Raw genomic sequence first — 25,921 nt, 5'->3', positions numbered from 1 at the left:
ATGGAGGTGAACGATCGGCCAATGGAAAAATGGAGGTGACGGTGCAAACACGACCAAGGCTTTAATGGCTGATAATATTACATTCACTGTGGTTATTTACCGGGATAGTTCATTTTTTAACGAGCTTAAACGCGGGTGGAAACATTTGCTCAATCTTATGTTTATTTTTTAACGAGCATGAACTATGTGCTAAAACTGCTCGGATCTTGCGTTTATTTTTTAACGAGCATGAACTGTGTGCTAAAAATGCTCTATTACCCAGTCATATGATAAGAATGTCTCATTAATATTCTATTTTTTATGGAGCTTCATCTTACAAAGCTATGCCCCGCATCCTTTCGTTATGCAAGTTTGGAAACGACTAATCCTACGAGTTTAAAGGGTTAGACCTACAGGTTTAAAGGGAAGGACCTAAAAATTTAAAAAATAAATAGCCGCCCCTTGCTTGCACTCCAAAAGGTTTGCATGCCCCCAGGCATAAAGTACGATTTCAAGGTTACCCCTACTTTAGTCCGGAAAAACAATTGTTTTACCTAGAGAGGCCTACCTCTTTCAGGTTACCCAAAGATTGTCTCGTTAATCTTTCAAACAAAACACTTCCTCAACAATGTCTACCGAAATAGACAAAGGTGAGCGACGATGCCCACCAACTCACATAACTTTGACAAAAGAATCTTATTCTAGAATAACCCTCTTCCAGCATGGGCGGGGTACAGACTAGTCATATTCTCCCGCAGAAACCTACCCTATACCCAAAGTTTTCTTGCCGAAGCAGACCAGGATGCATGCCCCCTGGGTTCCAGTCATATCCTCCCGGATTACTCGGGCTCATCAGGAGGACGGACCGTGGGTTGAGACATTTCTTGCGTGAAGAGACCATTTAGGAATGGTACATGACTATTTGCGATGCGTGATCCGGGAAATGAAAGTTGGTCCACGAGCTTGACCACTCTTCCTTCATGCGGAAAACACATTACTCTAAAGAGTGAGGAGACGATGGCTCCCATGCAATATATATAGTCTCGTCCAAGGATTATGTTATAATCCAAGGGTCCTTGAACGACCATCACGTTCATTTGAACGGTCTTCCCTTTCAATGTTATGGGTACATTGGGGAGGATCCCTAAAGGTCGACTGGTTCCTTTATCAAAGCCTGATAGATTTCTCATTCCAGGCAAAAGCGCTGGCGAACCAAGCGCTTTCCAAGCAACAGAGGAAAGGATACTCACAGATGCCCCTTCATCAATGATAGTGCCAGCCATTACCATTCTGTATATTTGAACGATAATTCTGAATGGTATGCTTGCTGGAAAATGGGGTCTACCTAGTTGGTTCCAGTCGAAGGACACAACTAGGTTGCTTGGTGGTGGGACCGAATAGACGGCTGGGTATGACTCTGGCGAAGTTCCTTCCTGCGATAAAGGAATGGGCAAATTGCCCCCTTGTTCATCGGAGTCTGTGTTGATGAAGAGAATTTGGACAGTGTCGTCTTTATTCTCCTCTGTGATGGTATCATTCGAGGATAGAACCTCTGAAGGCAAAACCGGGTCAACTGCTGCCTCAACCTTTTGACTTTCGTCAGGTATGGATTCAGACGGTTCATCCTCAATGATAGGTGCTTCGGCTGACCACCTGGGCGGGCCAGCCGGGTTCCCAACTAGTGAAGGACTTGGCAGGAGTTTTTGGTATCCAGAAGGAAGTTGCGCTCGTAAAATCAGGCGATCTTCCAAAAATCTTTTAGCCTCGTCTAAGAAGGGACAACGGTGGATGGCATGGTCGCGTTCACACAGTTTGCAGGGAAATCTAACTTTCCCTCTTTGTCCTGTGACTTCACTTTCACTAGTTGACGGTGAGCTGTCAACATGGCTATCAGAGGTTGACGCCACCGAATTGTGCAAGTGGGGAGACCAGTCCCTTAGTATCCGAGGGATGCAGGGACCATATCTGTGGAAGTGGTCTCCCTTTCATATGACACATGGCGATTTAGGCCTAGTCAGTGCTGTGTGTGGATTTTTGTCAGACGACACTTGTTTGCCCCCAGTCGCTTTCGGCTCCTTCTTCTTCTTCTCTTTCTTCTTCTTTTCCTTCTTGTCCTTAGGAATTTGGTTTTTTGTTTTACCAGTTCCGTCAAGCAAAGAGGAAGGAGGAGAGGAAGAATTAGATGAAGTAGAAGGCTGGTGGGGAACTCTGGTCTGGTCTAACTGTTGATTCGACTGTTCAGGAATGGTGGTGTTCTGAACTACATTGGTTGAAAAGAGCCAGACTAGCAGGCCAATTGTCAGTCCTGGAAGCGACAATGTGGCCATATGGGGTGCACCAACATCTCCCCAAGAGGAGAGGGGACTAGGATTTCCACCAAGGGGAATTCCTTGGTTGGTGTGCTCCATTTTTTCAACCTAAAGATCAACGCAGGAATAAAGGGTGATTGTTCCGTTTAAAATAAATTTTAACGACGCTTTAGACACAACTTGCTTTTTCAATTTTAAAGAGTCGAGAAAAAGCTAAAGATGACTCTAGTCTCCTTCGATGTTTTAACGAGCCCAAAGTGACAAATGCTCGGATGGACTTTTTCCGTTATAGAGTCTGAAAAAGGCCAAAAAGAACTACTCTGGAGTTCTAGGCAGAGGGTGTGCCAAACTTTTCGCAAAACCGTAGAATACTTTTTAGGGTACGGGCGGTCGATCTTCCTGAATGTTGTGTTCAGTGCATTGCGATCAGTAGGGCGGCCGACATGGATTCCTAAGGATAAAGGTTTTATGCCTATAGGGGTCTCCCATTATATACGCGACGGTACGTGGGAGCACAATTCGTACTGGCGCTATTGTCCCTCAGGAGGAATCACCCACCATCAACGACCCCGGAACACGTCTCTAGCCTAGACCAACGCTGGAACACGTCTCTAGCCTAGACCTCTATGTTGTGTGTTATGTTGCAAAGCGTTGTTAAGTTCATTCAATTTATTTTAGGTTGATCTTTTTAGAAGTTTGCCTTTTGAGGTTCACCACGAGATGTATGATACAATTCCTAAATACAGTCTAAAGATGATAACCAAGCTTTATATCTTTTCAACTTATGAAAATCCTAGCTACTAAGGGAAAAGAAAGACACCATCTTTTTTCAAAGAGCAATCAGCACACTCTAATGCACTTTTCCTAAATCAAACATGCAAACTATCAAGATGCAAATGCACAATGCAGGTGTTTGTTTTCCGCTTTCTTAGTATTGATGCCTACACAGAAGGCTTTTTGTACAACATTGAATTTTCTTTTAAATGACAAATACAAACAAGTTTACTTTTTCCAAATCAGAAAGGGTACAAGAGATTACAACACTTAACGATTTTCGAAATGAATACTTGTTTTGACACTTAAAAGAGACAAACTCAAACCAAGAGCAAAAGTAAATGTATAATCAACTGTAAACAACCAACGAACTCTCTCCTAAGATCACAATCAACAGATCTGAATCAAGGGCTACAGGATGATTATTTCACTGATGCAAAAGAAAACTGTAAATGACGCCACAAACACATAAAAAAACTCACAATGTTTTTGTACAAAAGGAGGCGGAATTTAAGCAGAAAAGGAGTTATCAAACTGGTACCTATGCTGGTTACAGGCTGCAAAAATCAGAGATCAAAACAAGGCAAAACAGAGCAGAGAACCCCAGCTGCACAAGGCCTAACTGGATCAGCGCAACCTCAACCAAGGATAATTTTAGGGGTGAATGTTCGCCCTTTGGCGAAATTAAGGGGTTTTGAATTTTTAGTGGGCGAATATTTTGTATCGTAGTACATTTTTACAAATCACCTCAAATAGCGCACCTTATTTTAAGGGAGAGGGTAAAAAAGGTAAATTTAGCCCTTGAAATTAGGACTTACAACCTTCCATTCATCCATTTTCAAGAATAGGTTTTATTTAAGTGAATCCTATGGGCCAAATACCATATTTATAAAAGAGGTATGGTAAATTAATAAAAATATAAATAAATGAGAGGTATGGTAAATAAATAAAACATTTTTTATATTTACTCCATAAGTCACCTTATATACATGTAAGGGTGTAAACAAATAAAAATATAAGTAAAGTGGAGGTATGGTAAATAAATAAAATGTCTTTTTATACTTACTCAAAATGTATGGTAAATAAATAAAAATATAAATAAACTAGACGTATCGTAAATAAATAAAACCTCTTTTTATATTTAGTCCATAACCCTCATTCTATTTATGAAGGCTCAAGAAAGAGGTTTTATTTAAGTGAATCCTATGGGCCAAATACCATATTTTTAAAAGAGGTATGACAAATTAATAAAAATATAAATAAACGAGAGGTATGGTAAACAAATAAAACATTTTTTTATATTTACTCCATAAGTCACCTTATATTTATGAACACTCAAAAAATGGGTTATATTTAGGTGAAAGCTATGGCCAAAATACTATGGGACAAATACCATGGACTAGATTGTTATTAATACCATGCAAAAAACCATTATTAACCCTAATACTAGAATTAATAAAAATAAAAATGGCACATGGTATTGACCCATGGTATTCACCAAAATGGCACATGGTATTAACCCATGGTATTCACCTAGAATATAGCCTATTTAAATGGGGGAATTAAACCAGCATGTAGCCTATGCTAAGATTCACTAGGACTTTACAAAGTTTTATTATTTAGTGAAAGACTCGCCAAGATCTTACAAGATTTTATAATTGAGTAAAATATTCACCATGCCTGGTGAGAGATTCGCCAAAAAATTATATATACATATTATATAATTGATAAAATCGCCTTCCATTTTTCCTATATACCATGGAGATTCACCCATTTATTATATTTACAAATTTAGGGGGGGTTCTTAAAATTTTCCCTGACCTCAACACAGGGGTTTTGACATTTAGCGCAGGTAGCCTTCACGGGACCTACGTTGAAATGCAGAACCTCTTCACAGGGGTCGCGCTGAAGGAGAAACGAGAGTTTCTCACTGGGTTCTGGGTTACAGATTGCTGATTAATCTACTGTTTCAGGCCAAATAAAAGCAACAAGCAAGGTGCAATTAAAGGGATGCTTTGAGGGAGTACTAAGATCTATCACAAAGGATCATCAAATCATTTGTGAGTCCATTGTTCAGATCATAGAAAAATCCAGTGATTGGATCAAAGCAGCAGCTGTCTACTTTGCATCTGGGAATAGCAGATGCAGTTCGATTGTTGCTATTGAGTCTATGAAACAAACAATGATAGAGACACAAATAAAATGACTAAACAGATCTCCGCAATGGAGTCACCAATTTGTTGTGGGGAAAAATGCCTATGCAGGACGATCCTATCCACCTAAGGTGTGACAGTGCCTTAGCAACAAACAGAGACAGCTATTATAGTATTCTTCCTTTATGAATTAAGAATGAAGAGAGATGGATGGACTAACCGGTGTCTTCCGTTTGTCCCTCGATCCGGTTTCTCTTCTCTTGGAGAGTTCCCAGCTCCTTGCCTTCTCGCTCGCCCAGCTTCAAGAGGTTTCTGCAAGATCACAAGAAGAGAACACTACACAAGACATGGATTCATATTCATAACTAGTTAAGGATTAGAAATAAACTAAACATACTAATGCAATCATACATCAAAGATACACCAGTATATAGGAGAAACCAAGATAGCTTTATTGATGAATAGCAAGGTTCAGGAAGAGATACAACCCAGAGGGCTCCAATCCAGCATCTCCTTCCCAACAAATAGAATTCCTATCTTCACCCCCTTCAAAGCATTAAGCACCCAATGATTCCAATCTCAAACCAACAGCAATTCTTCGCAATAACAAAATTCCAGCCTCCAGATCTCATGGAGGAGAGATCCATATATAGATGTTTGGAGAGAGGATGAGTCAGCTTGAGATCTAACTAGTGTCCTCTCCCTCTGTCAGTTCTTGATTCCACTTGGAGGTTCTTGCTTCCACTTGGAGATTGGGAACCTCTTACTCATCACCAGTCGAATTCACTGAGGCAAGTGTCATTGAGGAAGATTCTGGAAGCTTCCTGGGTCTTGACACCTCTTGGAATGAACTTGCCATTTGTCAACTCTCGCTCAACGCACCCTGGTAGTGCTTCTACCTGCGTTGCAGTGCAGGTAGCCAGTGTTGGCTTTGACATTCAGCGCAGACAGCTAGTGGAGCCACTGAATTGATCCTGAATTGACTTGTTTTTGAGCAGTTTCTGGTGGAGAACTTCTGTGAATTGCTGTGGTTTGTTAGCCTTGTTCCTCTAGGGGTAGGAACAACATGTTTAGGGACTTTGGATCCCTTAGATTATGGACATTTCATGCTCAATGTTGTAAGGCACAAAAATGTCTATAACATGTAGTGGAGTAGTTATTCTCAGTGTTGGATAGATTCTTGCTCACAAATGCTATAGGATGGTCTGATTTCCCTTCATCTGCATGTGTCAGCATGGCCCCTAGCACGATACATGAGGCATCCATGTGCACATGAAATTCCTTCTTGCAGTCCAGAAATACTAGGATTGGCGTGGTGACCATTTTGTCTTTCAGCACGTCCAAGCTCTTCTGGCATTCATTACTCCAACAGAACGTAGCATCATTTTCCAACAACCTCTCCATGGGCATGGTAATCTGGGCATAACTCTTGATGAACTTCCTATAGTATCCAGTATGACCTAGGGTCATGCACAGTTGTTTCACATTCCTTGGTGCCTCCAAGTTAGTTATCACTACGATCTTGATGGGTTCTACCATCAATCCCTGTCTGCACACCACATGCCCTAGCAAGATCCTGAAAGGAACAGAAAACATACACTTCTTTCTATTGAGTGTGATCTAGTACCTTCAACACGTATCTAACATTAAGCGCAAACTTTCCACATGACTCTTGACCAATCCAAACATTGTCCAATCTTCAAAGTACACTTCCAGGAACTTATGAATGAAGTCTTTGAATGCCGCAATGACTACATGTGAAAATATTACTGGTGCATTCTTCAGCCCAAAAGGCATTACGGTATACAGAAAACAGCCCCATTCCATCACAAAGGTCATCTTGCTTCGATCTTCAGACACAATTTTGATCTAATGATATCTAGAGAACCATTCAGTCAAAGAGTATGCTTCTTGGCAGCCTACATTATCCAGGACTTCAGCAATGAATGGGGTCAGGAAGGGGTTATGTACGCAAGCATCATTCAGTGTCCAGAGATCCATGCATATCCTTTATTTCTTTTTTCTGTTTCTTTTCCTGAACCACTATCAAGCTTACCCAATCAAACTCTTCTACTGGTTCAATAATTCTTGCCACGAGCATCTTATCCAACTCAGTGCGAACCCTTTCCTTATACTCAGGATTAAGGCAGTAAGGTCTTTTTTTTGTAGGCTTCATGTCTAGTTTTAGGGTGATATTCATGACACCCGGGTCTCCTATTATCCATTTTAGGTCAGAGAACTTTGTGGGGAACAAATCCTGGTATTCACTGAGGTGCTCAAAGACCTTGTCTATTGTCGCATCATCCCAATAGTCCCCAAACTTTGCAAATTTTTGTTCTACCTCTATGAAAATGTTGACCTGCATAGTTTTCAGTGGCGTGGTTATGTCAATATCCTCTACATGCAGTCCTTCAACCTCACGGTGACCTTCATTTTCCAAAATATTAACATTTCCGCGATTCTCGTCTTCTTCTTCAACGGTCACGTTATAGCATTCTAGTGCATGAATCAACTAGGTAGTCCAATCAGGTTGGATCAGGTCCAAAGGATCTTGTGGTATCCTAAAGATTGATGTTTTAACCTCTTGTAGCATTGAATCTATAGAGTTAAATCCATCCTCAAAGTTAAACGTCATTAAAAATCCCTGGCGCAGGATCTCCCATTCCTCCATGGCATGGCAGAGCTTAGTTTCCAAGTACCAATTCATTGGTATGATGCCCAAGGTATGAAAAAATAGATGCAGCCATTCAGGTTGGGGCTCGACACCATAAGCCTTATTCCATATAGCTAGGTGATTGTGTAGGTCATCTTGTCCATCATACTTATCTATCATCCGCACTTTTGGCTGCCTAAAAGGTATTCTCATAATGCTCCTATAGTCATGCCAATCACTAAAACTATCTTTGTGCATACCCCACCATCTTGTAGCCATAGTGTGCAGTACCCAGCCCAAGGCTTAAAAGCGATGTTTCTCTGGTACTTCTCTTTCAAATGCATCCGAAAAGAAATCAACATCAGTTAGTCTATCATAATGATGTGGATTCCTAACTTTAGATGACACATAACGCAATGATTTGGTCATCATATTACAACACAACGTCAAGGCTTCATGCAGCCAGTTCTACTAATGCTCCAATTCTTCATTTTGTAGGTTTTAACCCTGTACAGAAATTACCTGCATACGAATTCTTAAACAAAGAAAATAAACAATGCGAGAGCATAACCCATAAAACACATATGCACAGAGATTTTTCCCTGGATCCCAAAACCGGGACTACCAGCTTGATTTTTCATTATTTTCCTTTCAATGTTATAATACATATTTATACATGCCGAAGCATCCAATACCATGGACCGAAAACCATCGCGTACAAAAAACATGTGCGAAAATCATGCACAAAACCATAGGTGGGTCTGCCCAACCTAACATATGGTCCAAAACGAAAATTTTCCGGGGCGTTGCCCCGGACCCAATAAAGTGGGGTTACAGGTGCCCTTCAAACCCCCTATTAACTACGTGGAAAGAATATAACACAACCCAACAATCTCCCACTTGTTGTTTTCTTTCCACAGGGGGCCACAGGAGAGCTTACTCGTTTTTTCAGCCCTGAGATTCCCATTGCTTCTCTACACCAAGAGAACTTCTCAGAGCTCACAGATTTTGTCAATGAATCTACAGTATTCTTCAAAGTGTCCACCTTTACCAGCAACACCTTTCTGTCTTCTATCATATCCCTCACAAAGTGATACTGAACATCAATGTGCTTTGTCTTTGAATGATAAGCAGGGTTCTTTGCCAAGAAAATTGCACTTTGGCTGTCACAGTCTATTCTTATAACTCCCTGTACTAACCCCATACTTGAACACAATCTCTGCAACCAAACTACTTCCTTGCTTGCATGAGTGGCTGCCATGTATTCTGCCTTTGTAGTTGATACTGCCACTACAAATTGTTTCTTACTCATCCAACTGACTGCACCTCCAAATAGGTTAAACACATACCCACTTGTAGATCTTCTCTGATCCAGATCTCCAGACCAGTACGCATCAACAAAGCCATGAATATCCAACACTTTGTCCAATCCTGGTCTTCCTTGGTAGCACAAACCATAATCACTAGTGCCACGCAAATACCTGAAAATCCACTTCACTGTTGTCCAGTGCTCCTTCCCAGGTTTTGACATAAACCTGCTCAATACTCCCACTGCATGTGCAATGTCTAGTCTAGTACAGACCATTGCATACATCAGGCTACCCACTGCACTTGCATATGGAACACGGGACATGTCCTCTTCCTCTTCTTGTGTCTTGGGACATTGTTCAGCAGATAACCTCACACCTACAAGAATAGGAACCTTCACCAGTTTACTATCCTGCATATTAAACCTCTGGAGTATTGTCTCGACATACTTCCTCTGGTTTAACCAGAGCTTCCTCTTTGACCGATCTCTTTTAATTCCCATGCCCAAATTATAGTTTGCAGCACCAAGATCATTCATGTCGAATTTGGAGGACAATTGGGTCTTCAAATCCTGGATAATTTCTTTGTCATTTCCAACCAGCAACATATCATCCACATACAAGACAAGATAAATAATACAGTCACCAATTAATTTAAAATACACACAATGATCTTCTTTGCTTCTGGTGAAGCCAAGTCCCCATATAAATGTATCAAATTTCTGATACCACATCCTTGGTGACTGTTTTAACCCATACAGAGACTTCTTTAACTTGCATACCAGTTCTTTCTTACCCTTCACCGCAAAGCCTTCAGGTTGCTTCATGTAGATTTCCTCTTCCAAGTCCCTGTGAAGAAATGTTGTCTTCACATCCATCTGTTCTACCTCAAAATCAAAAGCAGCAGCAACAGATAAAAGTAATCTAATAGAAGTTACCTTGGCAACACGAGAAAAAGTATCACCAAAATCAATTCCCAGCACCTGGGAATAACCTTTTGCTACCAACCGAGCTTTGTATTTGTCCACCTTTCCTTCTGCATTTGTCTTCTTCTTGAACACCCATTTTCTGCCAATGGGTTTCCTTCCAGCCGACAACTCCACCAGATCCCAAGCCTCATTTTTGTGCAAAGATGCCATTTCATCGACCATGGCCTCTTTCTAGAGTTTTCCATCCTCTGAATCCACTGCTTCCTTCACATTTCTGGGATCATTATCAGTAACAGACAAAGCAAAATTTGAACTGAAAGTAGATGGACTATACCTTTCTGGCTGCCTTCTTTCTCGAACTGATCTTCTCACAGCCGGAGTTTGTTGCTCTTCATCTTCTGATTCCTCCTCTGCTGCAGAGTCTGATTCTTCCTCCTTTGGCTCAAACTCTATCTTCTCAGGTTCCTTTCGTTGGACTTCATGTTGAATAACATCTTTTACCTCTCTGAACAACACATCTCGGCTGTACACAACCTTCCATGTGACTGGGTTCCAAAGCTTATAACCCTTTAAACCATCCTTATATCCAATAAAGATGCACTTTTCAGATTTACTATCCAACTTGGTTCGTTTCTCCTTTGGAACATGTACATATGCATCACACCCAAATACCCTTAGATGTGAAAGAGAGGGTTTCTTACCATTCCATACTTCTTGTGGAGTCTTATCCTCCAACGCTGATGAAGGTGATCTGTTGATCAGGTAACATGCAGTATCCACCGCCTCTGCCTAGAATTCTTGTCCTAACCCGGCACCACTGAGCATGCTTCTTTCCCTTTCCATCAACGTCTTGTTCATTATTTCCGTGACTCCATTTTGTTGTGGTGTATATGGAGTAGTCTTCTGTCATGCTATACCACACTTCTTACAAAATTCTTCAAATTCCTTGCTGCAAAATTCTCCACCATTATCTGTCCTCAGCACCTTTATCTTCTTCTTTGTCTGATTTTCCACCAGAGCCTTAAATTCTTTAAACCTGTCAAAGACTTCAGATTTCTTCTTAAGAAAATATATCCATGTATTCCTTGAGAAGTCATCTATGAATGATACATAGCACACAGACTTACCCAGCGATGGAACCTTCACAGGTCCAAACACATCACTGTGCACAAGCTCTAATATCTGTTTCATCCTCTTACCACCAGAGGGGAAACTCACCCGATTCTGCTTCCCATATACACAGATTAACAGAAATCAAAATCCAGAGAGCTATTATTCATACCTTCTACCATACCTTTACCATGAAGTATTTGAAGGCCGTTCTCTCCAACATGTCCAAGCCTTTGATTCCACAACATGGTCTTCTCTCCAGAGACCACTAGATTCTCTACTCCATTTTCAAGAACGATAGAACTATTGCACCAATCAACAACAGTGCTACCTTGCAGCTTGCACAGAGTTCCAATCCGAACTCCCCGCATTAATATCAATGCTCCTCGAACCATCTTGCAGGTATCTTTTTCGAACACCGTCTTTACACCTGCATCATCCAACTTGCTTACAGAAATCAGATTTCTGGCCAATGCAGGAATATCTAGAACACCCGGAAGTGTTCTAACCCTTCCACCTTACAACTTCAACTTTACTTTTCCCCGAACAATGATTCTAGCCTTCCTATCATCTCCTAAGAAGACATCACCACCATCGTATTTCTCATACTCGCAGAACCACTCTCTATGGGGAGTGAAGGGAAAGGATGCACCTGAGTCAATCAACCATGCCTCATGATCTACATGTGTACTTGAAGAAGCCAAGTACACATCCCCACCTTCATCTGAGGTGGTTTTTGCCTCTGCAGAAGGAGCATCATCAGATCCCTTTCCTTTATCAGGAGCCTTATATTTACAATCCCTTCTGAAGTGCCCTTCCTTTCCACATTTCCAGCACACCACCTTTGTAGGTTTTCCTGGAGATTTAGATCTCCCTCTAGATTTAGATCTCCCACTCGATGACTTATTTTTGTTTCTGTTATGGGACCGTCCTCGTACAGACAAGGCATCACCATTCTGGTTGTCCATATTTTTCCGCCTCATCTCCTCCGTCAGCAAGGCTGAGACTATTTCATCAAACTGCAAAGCAGTTGCATTGCTACCTATTGCAGTAACCAGACTATCCCACGAATCTGGTAGAGAACACAACAGACTGATGCACTTATCTTCATCTGAAATTTTAATATCAACAGATAATAACTGACTTACCACAGTACTAAACGCATTCAGATGCTTTGTCACTGAGTCTCCATCTTTCATCCTCAGGTTATACAGCTTTTTCCACAGGAATATTTTATTCACTAGAGACTTAGACTGGTACAAAGTCCCTAACTTGACCCACAAAGCCTTTGCCGTAGCTTCCCCTGATACATTCAGCAATACTCAATCTGAGACACACAATCGTATTGTGCTCTTTGCCTTCCGATCCAACTTCTTCCATTCTTCATCGGTTACTCCCGATGGTTTAGTACCCGGATCTACCGCGATCCACTGATATTTATCCACCAACAGATCCTCCATCTTGAGTTTCCACAACTCAAAATTCTGACCATTGAACTTCTCAATCTCTATCTTTCCACTGCTTGCCATCTTCTTTCACCACCAAAATCGATCTCGCAGATCTCCCACTGAACAAGGTCTACCACAGGCCCGAGCGAAACCCCTCAGCAACAAAGCCGTCCCCTTCAAGCCAAAACAGCTCTGATACCAAATGTAGGTTTTAACCCTGTACAGAAATTACCTACATACGAATTCTTAAACAAAGAAAATAAACAATGCGAGAGCATAACCCATAAAACACATATGCACAGAGATTTTTCCCTGGATCCGAAAACCGGGACTACCAGCTTGATTTCTCATTATTTTCCTTTCAATTTTACAATACATATTTATACATGCCGAAGCATCCAATACCATGGACCGAAAACCATCGCGTCCAAAAAACATGTGCGAAAATCATGCAACAAAACCATAGGTGGGTCCGCCCAACCTAACATATGGTCCAAAACCAAAATTTTCCAGGGTGCTGCCCCGGACCCCATAAAGTGGGGTTACGGGTACCCGTCAAACCCCCTATTAACTACGTGGAAAGAATATAACACAACCCAACACATTTGAATCTAACATGTAGGAGCTTTCGCGATCCCATCCAATGCATCCGTCCACTGTCGGACTCACCCAATCTTGGTCATGCATCGTTATCTTGTAAATCTGGTCCAGATCGCCATCGCTTTCATAATCTTGGACTGGTTCTATATAGCGCGGTCCCTCCGCAGGATGCAGTGTCATCACTACATGGAGCGACTTGTTTTCAAACATCATCTTCCACTTATTCAGGTTGATTGCCCCATTCATGTTAGTGGCTCAATCAATTCGAAGGAGTTCAAGGTAGGTATTTCTATCATCCACAATATCTATTACCTTAAAATCTCCTAGTGCACTTACACCCTCAATGTTAACTGTTACCCCTTGCAGCCTCCCCATTGGGATAATTTTTTATTGATTCGCCATCCTTAACTGTGTCAGAGACGAATGGAGCGCAGGTCTCCCCATTCTCTCTTAGACCTATTTTGGTAAAACACTCACGTCGGACCCCATGTCCATGATAACTTGGTCCATCTCATATTCCCCTATCTGCGCTGGAGAGTCTCATCTCCTGCCCGGTCCTTGCCTTGTGCTTGCCAAGCTTCTTGACCATGTGCGGTTCACTAGTAGTGTTATCCTTACTGATGTACCGATTGATCAATTCATGTAGGAACTCCATAGCCTCATTTCAGGGAGCGGCTTCATGTAGGTGTCCAAGAACTTGGTAAGCGTGGATGGGTCCATTTCTTCAACTAGTTTCTCCTGACTTCCGGAGGTAGAGGCCTCAGTGAAGCTTTTCTTTGCTTCCATAAATGTTGCTTTTGCATGCTCCAAATCAAACCCAGTCTCCTTTTCTGGTGCTTTGCGGACCCATATACCTTTTGCAGGCTGCTTCCCTTTATCCTCCCTAATCGTGGTTGCACTCCATAGCATAATTTTTACCTTAGGGTCTTCCTCGTGAGGCTCAACCCTCATCATCTGGAGGTTCTACATTGGCTGCAGAGGTTGTGTCGCCTTTTTGCAAATATTAGCCAACAATATTGGGCAATCCTCAGTCACATGGTAAAACTGAGTACAGTAGCGGCATGACAATCCTGTTGGGTTTGGATAGTCCCTTGCGTAGTGTCATGGGCCTCTGCAATTGTAACAAATCAACTGTCCTCAAACTCTCCCAAGCCCTCCTCCACCTCAGCCTCGGTGACACCCTTGATATTTACCTTACATTCCCCCAACGCCTTGGTCTGAAAGCCTCATCTCTGTCTGCATTCTATATGCGGGTGTCCTATCCATCATCAGTTTGTAACTTTTACAATTGCACTCATCATGGCCTACTCATTGATAGAAATTGCAGAATAGTTGTTGTGGTGTTTGTACAAATTTCTATGGCGAATGGAAATTATCAGTCATGTGTTTCCCTACTACCTAGCTTATAGAACACCATAGCACAAACCCTGCACTTGGTCATGTTGCGGCCTCCTGTCATAGAGGCATTGGTCCTCAAGCTACAACGTAGTTCGTGAACACTGGGCAGTGATCCTTGTCATGCCCTTGAGCCTTGCATTTTATGCACCAAACCTCTTCACGTACCTTTGGCTGAGTAGTCCTACCATGCTTCAAACTTTGCATTTCGAGACAAAGGTTTTGCAATTATGCATGAATCTGCTGAACCCCCAGATTTGTATCTTGCATCAGCATTTCGTGCAGTCTCATTGCAATCTCGAAGGCTTTTGTCTAAGTCGTCATCTTCTGTTATGATAACGCAACCCTTAGGTGAGGCAGGAGTGAAACCACAAAACACTCATGGTGCTGCCCGTCTGTCAAATTCATATTGGCTTCAAGAATTTTACACTTCAACCTCTGATCTAACTTCCAAGGGGTTTCACCTGGCTTCATTGCGATTTCCATGAATCCCACAATCAACTGCGTTTCAGACTTAGGCCTATTGAATTCTTTATTTAGCGTGGTCTAGATCTTTGCCAGCATAACTGCCTGGTTGTCATTAGAGTACTTCATATACGGGGTTATTGCACGATCCTGCAAAGCACTAACCAATGTCGCCTTCTTCATGTGATCATCCACAACACCCCAAGCTTCCCATAAAACCTTTAGGACGAACGAAAATTGGCTTTGGTCCTTATTCCATATGCCCTTGAATACAGGTAGTTTTACGGAGTTCACCATATGGAATAGTGGAGGTGGCAGTGGTGTGGGTGATAGGGGGAGAAGTGGAGGTGGGGATGGAGGTGGTCTTGATGGATGTGATGAGGGCAGAGGTAGTGTAGGTATTCATGGGAACCCTCATCTTATCAACTGACTAGCACTTCGGGGAGAAATATTTGGTTTCCCTTCATCGTCACTTAAAGGGATTCTGATTAATGGACTATACTCAGGACCTCTTCTTCCTATGTCCTTGAAAGGTTTTCCACTTCAGGTAGCTCCAAACATCAATGTAACTGCATAACCCATTGTTCACACAATATAATCTTAATCCAAGTATTCAGTGATTTTAAATACTTACCTCACGCCCCCTTGAAGAAGCGGTGCCCTGCTTTGCTGTAATTGACAAAGGTATCAACTGCGAACTCGGTCAAAAATCCTCCTATGATGTAGTCGAGCCAATGGTTGACAACGTGCATGATATTATCTTCAAAAGCTTCTAACCTCCTTACTAGCTCTGGTCTCCAAACAATCGACTTGTCAAGCTTCCACCTTCCTTGACCGTCATTCAACTTCGTGGTCCACTCATATAACTCAACCGGGTAGGAACAGAAGAAGGTTTCATGTATTTTTGTGTACAAGTGTTTGTCCAACCATTGTTCTTTTGTCAACCATGGGTTCTTTTTTTCTTGCACCGAGAATTCGTGGATCTTTCAATCCAGTGAGGTTTCAATTTCTTTCTTAGTGGGATTCCAATGGTACGACATCACACATCTGTCATGCAGATACTAGTCCCGACAACGGAACCATTTGTTGGCTTGATGGACCCTGACTTGAATTCAACGTTAGTTAGCTAAGCAAATCCTTACACTACTAACCCTTTCGGCATCAGCCCACAGAACGCGGACTGAAGTCTCACCTGAAGCAGTGTGGGGGGATGCAAGAACCAAGTCTCTGCACCCTGAGATGGTTGTGATGTTAGTCTATACTGCCTAATCCTGCATTTATGCAAATCAATAAGCCTTTGGGGCTTATAGATGTTCCTTTTCTTCCGTCCTTTACTACCTCCACGAAGGTACTCGAATGATCTTCGTGCAGCCCTAACCTGAGGTCAACGCAATTACACGCCTCTATGATTGCGTTATTGTATAAGTTCCCAAGTTATCTTAAGCGTTACCTAATCTACCATGCATTTACTATTACCTTCACATAATCCTTTACTCTTGCCCGCATTCAATTAGAAAATATAATTAAATAGATTTGTGCATCAAATAAGCATTATAGTATAAACCCAAATCGTAACATAATATAATCAAATGCATTAAACAGAGACAAAATACATAGTGAATGCAGAATAATTCTCTTTATTGATATCTCATGTTCAGTACAGACTCTATCTGCGCTGCGCACATAGCTGTAGGGGTCTGCGCACTCAGCTGCAGACTTCCACCCTAGGCCTCTGCGTACTCAGCTACAGAACCTCTACCTATGCTAAGACTTGAGAACACTTAGAACTTCTTACCAAAAATCCTTCTTACCATTACTACTCTTTTCTTAAACTCTTCCAAGACTCCCTTTTTATACAATCCCATGGTCTGCAGACCATGGGTAGATCTTTATAGCCGACATGATACTTCAAAAAATAAGGGCGGACAACCCTTCGACCTCTTCGTGCTCCATGACCACAAAATGCAGAGACTTTACATCTTTATTACAAAATTTGGGCCTTCTACCCCAAAAATGGGCTTTTAGCCCCAAAACTGACTCTTGGGGGAACCCGTTCCCAATAGGCCCCAGCAACGGAACCATTTGTTGGCTTGATGGGCCTTGAACCGAGTTCAACGTTAGTCAGCCAAGAAAATCCCTAGACTACTGGCCCTTTCGGCATCGGCCCGCGGAGCGCAGACTGAAGTATCACCCAAAGCAATATGGGGGATGTAGGAACCAAGTTTCCACACCCTCAGATGGTCATGATGTTAGTCTATACCTCCTAATCTTGCCTTTGTGCAGATCGATAAGCCTTTAGGGCTTATTGATGTTCCTTTTCTTCCATCCTTCAATAACTCTGCGAAGGTACTCAATTGATCTTCACACAGCCCTAACCTGAGGTCCAGTCACTTACGCGCCTCTGTGACTGCGTTACTGTATAAGTTCCTAGGTTATCTTAAGTGTTACCTAATCTACCATGCATTTAGAGTTACCTTCGCATAATCCTTTACCCTTTCTTGCATTCAATTAATAGATATAATCAAATATATTCGCACATCAAGTAAGCATTATAATATAAACCCAAATTGTAACATAATATAATTAGATGCACTAAACATAGACAAAATACACAGTGATTGCAAAATAATTCTCTTTATTAATATCTCAAGTTTAGTACAGACTCTATCCACTTTGTGCACACAGTTGTAGGGGTCCATGCACTCAGTTGCAGACTTCCCCCTAGGCCTCTGCACACATAGCGACAGAGCCTCTACCTATGCTAAGACTCGAGAACACTTAGAACTTCTTACCCAAAATCCTTCTTACCATTACTACTCTTCTCTTAGACTCTTTTAAGATTCCCTTTTTATATAATCTCATGGTTCGTGGACCATCGGTAGTTATTTACAGCTGACATTATACTTCACAAATCAAGGGTAGACAACCCTTTGACCTCTTCATGCTCCGTGACCACAAAATGATGAGACTTTAAATATTTATTACAAAATTTCGGCCTTCTACCCCAAAAATGGGCTTTTAGCCCCAAAACTAGCTATTGGGGGAACCGTTCCCAGCAATGACTACGCCGAAGGTTCCTAGAATTCCTTGGGAATGCCATAGATCCAAGATTGAATGTGAAAATGATCTCTAGTGGCATCCATTAAATAGATTTTGTCGATTTAGGGTTTATGACGCAAAGGACAAAAATATAGGGAAAAGTGACACAAGCAGCAGTTTTTGTTGGCTTAGGGGGTCCTGACCTAAGTTCAGAGTTAGTTGCACAAAACCAAAAAATCCCTATTCTACTGGCCCTTTCAAAAATAACCCACATAATGTAGGCTGCAGTCTCACTCAAAGCAGTATGGGGGGATGCAATTACCATGTTTCTACATCTAGAGACTAGTGTGATGTCTTTTAGTGCCTCACATCTGCTTTCATGTAGATCGATAAGCCCCTAGGGATTGGTACTACAACTGAGATAAAGTAGCCTTCAAACCTTCACAAAGGTCTATGATCAGGCTTTGCTGACCCTTAACAACTGATTTATCCACTTACGCGCATCAGAGAACAACCCTCAATTAGTGTTTGCAAAAATCTACTTAAGTTATTTCGTAAATATAACGAAATTCATCAAATTCTTCGCGAAGGTACACAACATGCATTGCGCACATTTATTAAGACTTATTCAAGATAATTTCCAATTGTTAGATCGACATTTCATAAACACATTATTCATCGACAACATATATCATAAACTTAAGTAAGCATAAATAAAATAGATATACACAAGAATTCTTCAGTAACTTTCTTTACTGATCTTCAGTTCAAGTTTATAGACTCAAACCATGCTACGCACTCAACTGCAGGGGTCCGTGCACTCAGCTGTGGACTCTACCTAGGCCTCTACACACTCAGCTACAGAGTCTTTCTTCTCCTATCTGACCCACTTCCTCTTGCTATCACTTTTGTTCTATCCATCCATTACATCCAATTTATCATAACATGCTTTAGACTCTTCAAGGCACACCTATTTATAGCCTTCTTCATACAATCCCATGGTCCATGGACCATGGGTGGATCTCAAAAACTGACTCAAACTTTACATCAACAAGGGACTAAAACCACTTTGACTCCTAATCATCTACGTGCTCCACATCCACAAATCGTGGAGACTTTACATTAATTCCAAAAATGATACAACACATGGGTTACTTTAACCCAAAAACTAACCCAGGGGACCCCATCTTAATAGGTCCCCAACACAAAGATCATGATTCGCTCATGATTCACTTAGCTAGTGCTACAATCTTACTATAAATATCCCCCATCTCCACCTGGATTATTGCGACTTTGGCAACGTTCTGAATTGATGCCTACTTGACATCCTCAACTAACTTTTCTATAGCTAGTACCTCTATGGCAAGGCTCATTTTTTGTTGTGTCTGCAGCAAGCCTTTAAGCTTATCTTGGATGATTGTCATGATTTGATAAGATTCTTCCAACCATGGCTGCAACCAGGCCTTTAGCAAGGCTTCCTTCTTCTATGCTTCCTCGACCTGTGCTAGAGCTACTTTGGTGTTATGGACCACGTTGTTTCCCTAACTTCATCATACTATTGCTGCAATTCCTTGACCTCTGTATTCAGTGTCTGAAGGTTTGGATCCTCCTGCAAATTGGTCACCAACTCTATTTATTTCTCAAATAATGTCGAGCAGTCAGCGACTGTGGCATCTACGGTGGCCATTCCTTCTTTTATTGAGGCTTCGCTTTTCTCCCGGACTTCAGGTAGAGTCATGGGATGCAACTTTAATTGCAACTCGGTGATCTTCATGTTGAATTCAAACTGAACTTGAAAAAGCTCAACTTTGGCTTCGCGCACACCGATGGCTAGTTTTCTGATCTTTGCTTCTGGTTGTGCATCTACGTGGTTATGAAGTTTCAGTATTGTCTTGCATGCCTTTGCGACTGCTGACTCTAGTCGTGAACTCTGTGCCTACAATGTCTCCTTTTCCTTCAAAACTTGCATCTTCTCAGAGAACATTTATTCGTTGTTTACTTTGTACTCACTGATGAGGTTGAGAGTGCGCTGGTCCCGAGATCTCAATTCCTCTATCACCCCTTCATGCAGTGCATGGAGGATCTCCTTGGGGAGCACTACTATGTTCAACCCGATGTTATTGATTATTCTTAGGATGATTTGATCATCAGCTAATTCCATGTGAAGGGACCCACATGGCACTACAATAGTCATAAGGTCTAGGGTCCTTACCAACTCCACTTCTTGGCTCAACCGAGGTGTCAGACTCACATTTTCTGAGCTCGCTTGTCTGGTGCTCACCTATATTCTTCTTTCCTGGATCTGCAGCTTGCACATATCCTTTTTGACACTCCCTAGTGTCTGCATATATTTTTGCTTGAACTACTGCAGCAATTCAGTCTTGGTATCCCTAATTTTAGCCCCAATTTTATCGAGATCGCTCTCTGTCAAGACCATGGGATCACCCTATGACTTGTCTGATTTTTGCTTCTTCCTTGTACCTCCCTTTTCTTCCTCTCCACGTCTCTTTAGAATAAAAAGGGTGTGTTTCCCCTCATCTCCTCTGCCGCCTTGCCCTGAAAGATCCTCCTCCTATGTTTCCAACAAAGGTGACTTGTCATTTTTTTGTGACTCACGCTACTCTTGTTCTCCCTACACCTTGGCAGTGCGCTCTTGGTCCACTTGAACCTTCTCTCCAACTTACTTCTTTTTACTATGCGAGTGTATGTGCAACTTGATTAGCTACTTCCTTTCTCTTCTCTGCTACAGAACTTCCCACACCCTTGCATGTTCCAACATCTAAGTCTATGGGGCCGCACCACTCTACGGGCCATCTCACTATCACTTCCTGCACATCTGTTTCCGTCACCAAATATGGAAAGTCATGTCATTTCTGCTATGGATCCTTCTGTGCTTGAATGTACACCCTTGGAAGTCAGGTTTGAATACTGTGTAGGCTGACAACTGCATGTATAAGGTCGGGGAAAACCTCGGTCATTGGTTAATGGCCATGTGGGCACTCAATTCCATAAGGACCCAAAATATTTTCGTCTTTGAGATCCACACTGAGTCCTTGGTAGCCCATAAGGAAGTGAATTGTGCTACCTTCAATAATCTTTCCTTAAGTGGAGGAAATTGGTTGTGCTCCGATAATTCCCATGCGATAAGTACAATGGACAACAACAACCAGTCATAGTGAAATGGCTTGGTTTCATCTTGGGCCTCTCGACAATTCGCGAGGAACTCCTCATAGAGTTATATGGACCAATTGAATTGTACACCCTTCATGCACTAGGCAGTCAGGGAAACTACACATGCCAGAACTTCACCTGTGTGGTATTTCCTCATCACCTTCCCTACTAATAGTTGGGTGGCTAATTAGATGACGTGGTATGATATATATAGAATTCAATACCTGCGTGATTTTTTCACAAGGTATTAATCATTCTTCATTATTTCTGCAAGGTCCTTCTCCCCCGTCTTCCCATCAAATTCCTTGTCCGGGTTCAGACCTTCATACGGTAGGTGGGTAATCCTTTGAATTAACATCTCTGCAATGGGTATAGGCCCTCCTATCCATAGACAGCCCTCATGCACCAATGTGAGTAGCTGGCACACATAAATTATGTTATTTGCGGTGCGATGATAATGGGGCACCCACAACAAATTAAGTAACCCTAAGTTCTCGACACCGCGAACTTATTCCACCATTTCTGATGTGGTAGCACCTAATTCCATGTAGTATATGCACTTCATGTACTTATTTGTCGCTAAGCGTGCAAACCTACCATGATATGCAAGGTCCCAATCCTCCATTTTTAATAGTGGGATCCCTACAAACCATGTACCTTCAAAGGGAACCTACTCAGGTAGCAGGGTTGTAGATGGTAAACTTCTCTGAATCTGGGTCCTTGGTGATATTCACATTTCCCTTCCCCATAGGGATATATTTGGGTAGCTTCCTTATAGGTTCTACTCCCTCAATGTTAATATCTTTCGTTCCCTGGCCTTCTTCCACCTCTAGGTCGACAACTTTCTCCTGCTGCTTGTCTTTCTTTTGTTTTGCTTGTGCTGCAGAATGATTTCTTGGCAAGTCGTACACCGACACTGGATTTTCTTCTTGACCTTCTTCAATTTTCCTATTTGGGTTTCTCTAGTAGGTGTAGGCTTCAGCTTAGGTGACCTCAGCACCGTAGGCACATGTAGAAATTCTCAATATAGATTAACCTGATAATGTAATATAACTAAAGAAGAATACTTTAATCTACTTCTACAATCAAACTTGTGGAAGCTTAATAGATTTATACCAAGATCAACTAGAACACATATAACCAAAAGAAGAATCAATGCACATGAAACACAGAAATTACTTAGGGGAAAGCCTTAGCTAAAAACCCCACTATCTATATTATCATATAGGGTGGAAATATCTTAGAATTACACAAAGCCTTAGCTCTCACAGCTTGCCAGCTCTTAGTACAATTCTCCTAGATTCTCACAGGAAAACAAGGCTTCTCACAAACCTTCTCATATGCCCTCCAAGCCTCCTATTTCCTTGTGTTGTTTCTCTTGGTTGATCCTACTGTTACCAAGTGTAACACTGATCACTCACACTGATCTCACACCTTGTAAAACTATGCAATCCTCAAGGAATCTTATTCCTTATACATGGATGTGTTTCCTTTATAGGAAAACTCATGCAATTGATAGTACAATGTCCCTATTTTTAGTCTCAACTGGGTCTTTCTCTGAATAGACATGCATGAGTTATTTATGAGAGAATCTTTAGTTATTGATAGTACACTAGTTTCATGCATGCATGCGTTAACTGAATGAACTCAAAATTAGTTCCTCAAACTATTTGGAACTAATTTAAGTGGACATAAATCTGTTAACTAAGCTAACTAATTACAACTCATCTTTATCTCCTTAATTAAGGGATAATCTCCTTAATTTAAGGGATCACTATTACATGACTTCACAAAGACTTCTAGCTGGAATTTCTCCAACTAATTAATCCTTAATGAATTAATATATTATTTTTCAAGCAACTAGTGAGACTAAATTCGAATTTTAATTCAAGGACAAATTAAAATTGGAATATTCTGAATGATATTTTTATCATTTCTTATTGTTATTCTCAACAACACAAGATTTGGAGCTTCCATACTTACCACTTCTAGGGTAGCTCCCTCAGAGGCCACATTGCCACCAGTACTCATGGTTTTTACAGGGCTTGGTCCGAGCATTTTCTCTAGAATGAACTTCTCATTTAGCTCAGATAACTTAGCAAACACACAGCTCATGACTAAATCCTCCCAATACGAGCAATTTATAGGAAAGAGACAACAAATCTCACTAGCAGTTCTAACAGCACAAAGTGTTCTCTGTTGGACCAACATGCATAATTTATAGGGATTTTCAAATTCAAATCCAACTGTTCCTCCCAATTTCTGACAATTAATGTTGTTTTGGTGATAGATATTCAAATATTTTTACCTTAAATGCCACCAGCCTGCTCCTCTTAACCATCTTCTAGCTGTCAAGTGATGAACAGTGACTCCAATGGTCACTTTTATGTTATGCTACGTGACACCTACCTCCATGGCACAACTTCCTGCACACATCTTCCTAGGTTGCAACTTCACTATTTTCCACATAATCCCCCTACTGCGTAGTCCTCCAAACCTGGTATTGTAGCTTATAGTCCCGCGCTCCCTTGCACCTGCCTTGAGCACTAAGACTATCCTACCTCCATATAGTCATTGCGTAGGATCCCCTATATACAACTTCAATCTTCTCACATTCACTCTTCCCGAAAAGGGTTCTCCATTCAGCTTCACGAGATAAACTGTGCCTCCCTGTGTAATTTATTTGATAACATATGGCCCTAGCCAATGCATTTGGAATTTTCCTGGAAAGTTAGTGAACTTACTATCATGTAACGAGACAATATCATTTACCTTGAGCGTGAAAAGCTTGATGTGGTGATCGTGCCACGCTTTTTCACATTCCTTTTGTACTTGCTAATGGAATCCTACCAAAAATCGATCCTCTTCGAGCTCCATTAGCTGCACTAGCATTTCTTACAAGGCCTTGCTATCTTCGATACCTATGAGAGTTGTTTTAACGTAGACTAGGAACAATATATTCCATCGGCATTAAAACTTTGACACCATATACCAAGCTAAACCATGTTTCCCCTGTCAGCTTCTCGCAAGTAGTCCTATAAGCCCATAGCACTATAGGTACACGCACATCCCAATCATTTCGATGCACATTGTAAATCTCCGTTAGCGCGTTCTCCAAAATCTTGTTGAAGGCTTCAACAGTTCCAATGGCCTGTGGGTGATATGATGTACTCTTTTGATGTAGACTTGGAATTCTTCTATCAACGCGTTGATCGTTTCATTCAGGAAGTGCATTCCTCTATAACTCATCAACACTTTCGGGCAGCCAAATATGGTTAAGACATATTCAAAAAAATAACTTTGTTGTTGTAGCCCCTATACAATCCTTAACCGATTGTGCTTCCTCCCATCTAGTGAGATATTACGTCACAGTGATGATATAGCGCGCACCTGTCTTCTTTCCTGGGGGATGAATTGGACCAACAAAATCAATCACCCATTTATCAAATGGCTGCAAAGATACTTGAGGTTGTAATGGAAATTCATCGTTGTGTGATGGTCTTCCAGTAATCTAACATGCATCTCATGCCTTATAATATGCCCTGGAATCCTAGTATAGTGTTGGCCACCATAGACCTAGGTGCAAAATATTTTGTGTAGTCACCTTTCCTACATAATGACCTCTCGCAACCCCTCCATGAGCTTTAGTGAGAATTCTATCCCACTCAAAATCTGGCACATATCTTTGTAATATTTCATATGCACCCATCTTATACAGATGTCTCGCAATAACTAAAAAAATATCATGTGCACTACGAGTTCTTTCTTTTGATGACTTGTATACCCTTCCAGTGATAGCTTCATAGTCAAGAAGTGAATAACATCTGCAAAATGATTATCCATTACATGCACCATAAAGAGCTGCATATCTAGCAACCCCTCCTCTAGATTATTAGGCTCCTCTCCTATTTCGATTCACTACAGATGTTCATGCCTGACATTTAACCTCCTTGGTCTAAAAATTACTTCAAATTCATACATCTGGAATAGTAGAAACCATCTGCAGATCTCCCCCCCAACATAGGCTTATTGACCAAGTATTTCGAGGCAGAATGATTAGTGTACATTTCAAAATGTCTGCTTAATAGATAGTGCCCGAACTTCTACAGGGCATTCACCATGGCCAATCCTTCGCACTCAGTCATTGAATAATTCTTCTTGACCTTTGCTAATTTCCTACTCGTGAAGGCTATAGGATGGTCCATTTCTCCTTCACCAGCCTATGTTAACACTGCACCCAACACAATGCAAGAGGCATCCACATGTACATGGAACTCCTTTTTCCAATTAGGGAATACCAAGATCAACATGGTGACCATATTTTATTTTAATACATCTAAGATGCACTGATATTCTTTGTCCCAATAGAATGTTGCGTCCTTCTTGACCAGTTTCTCCATGGGTGCAATAATCTGAGCATATGCTTTGATAAATTTTCAATAATATTTGGTAAGCCGCATCATCACACAAAGCTGCTTAACATTCCTTGGGTCCTCCGGGTTCACTATCACCAAAATCTTTGCAGGGTCCACCATCAGCCCTTTCTTGCACACCACGTGACCCAATAAGATTCCAAAGGGAACACAGAA

The sequence above is a fragment of the Pinus tabuliformis genome, chromosome 3_2 (assembly GCF_031772625.1).
Source record: "Pinus tabuliformis cultivar Carrire ecotype Pingquan chromosome 3_2, CPIR1, whole genome shotgun sequence".
Lineage (NCBI taxonomy): Eukaryota > Viridiplantae > Streptophyta > Pinopsida > Pinales > Pinaceae > Pinus > Pinus tabuliformis.
Note: the sequence above shows the minus strand (reverse complement) of the source record.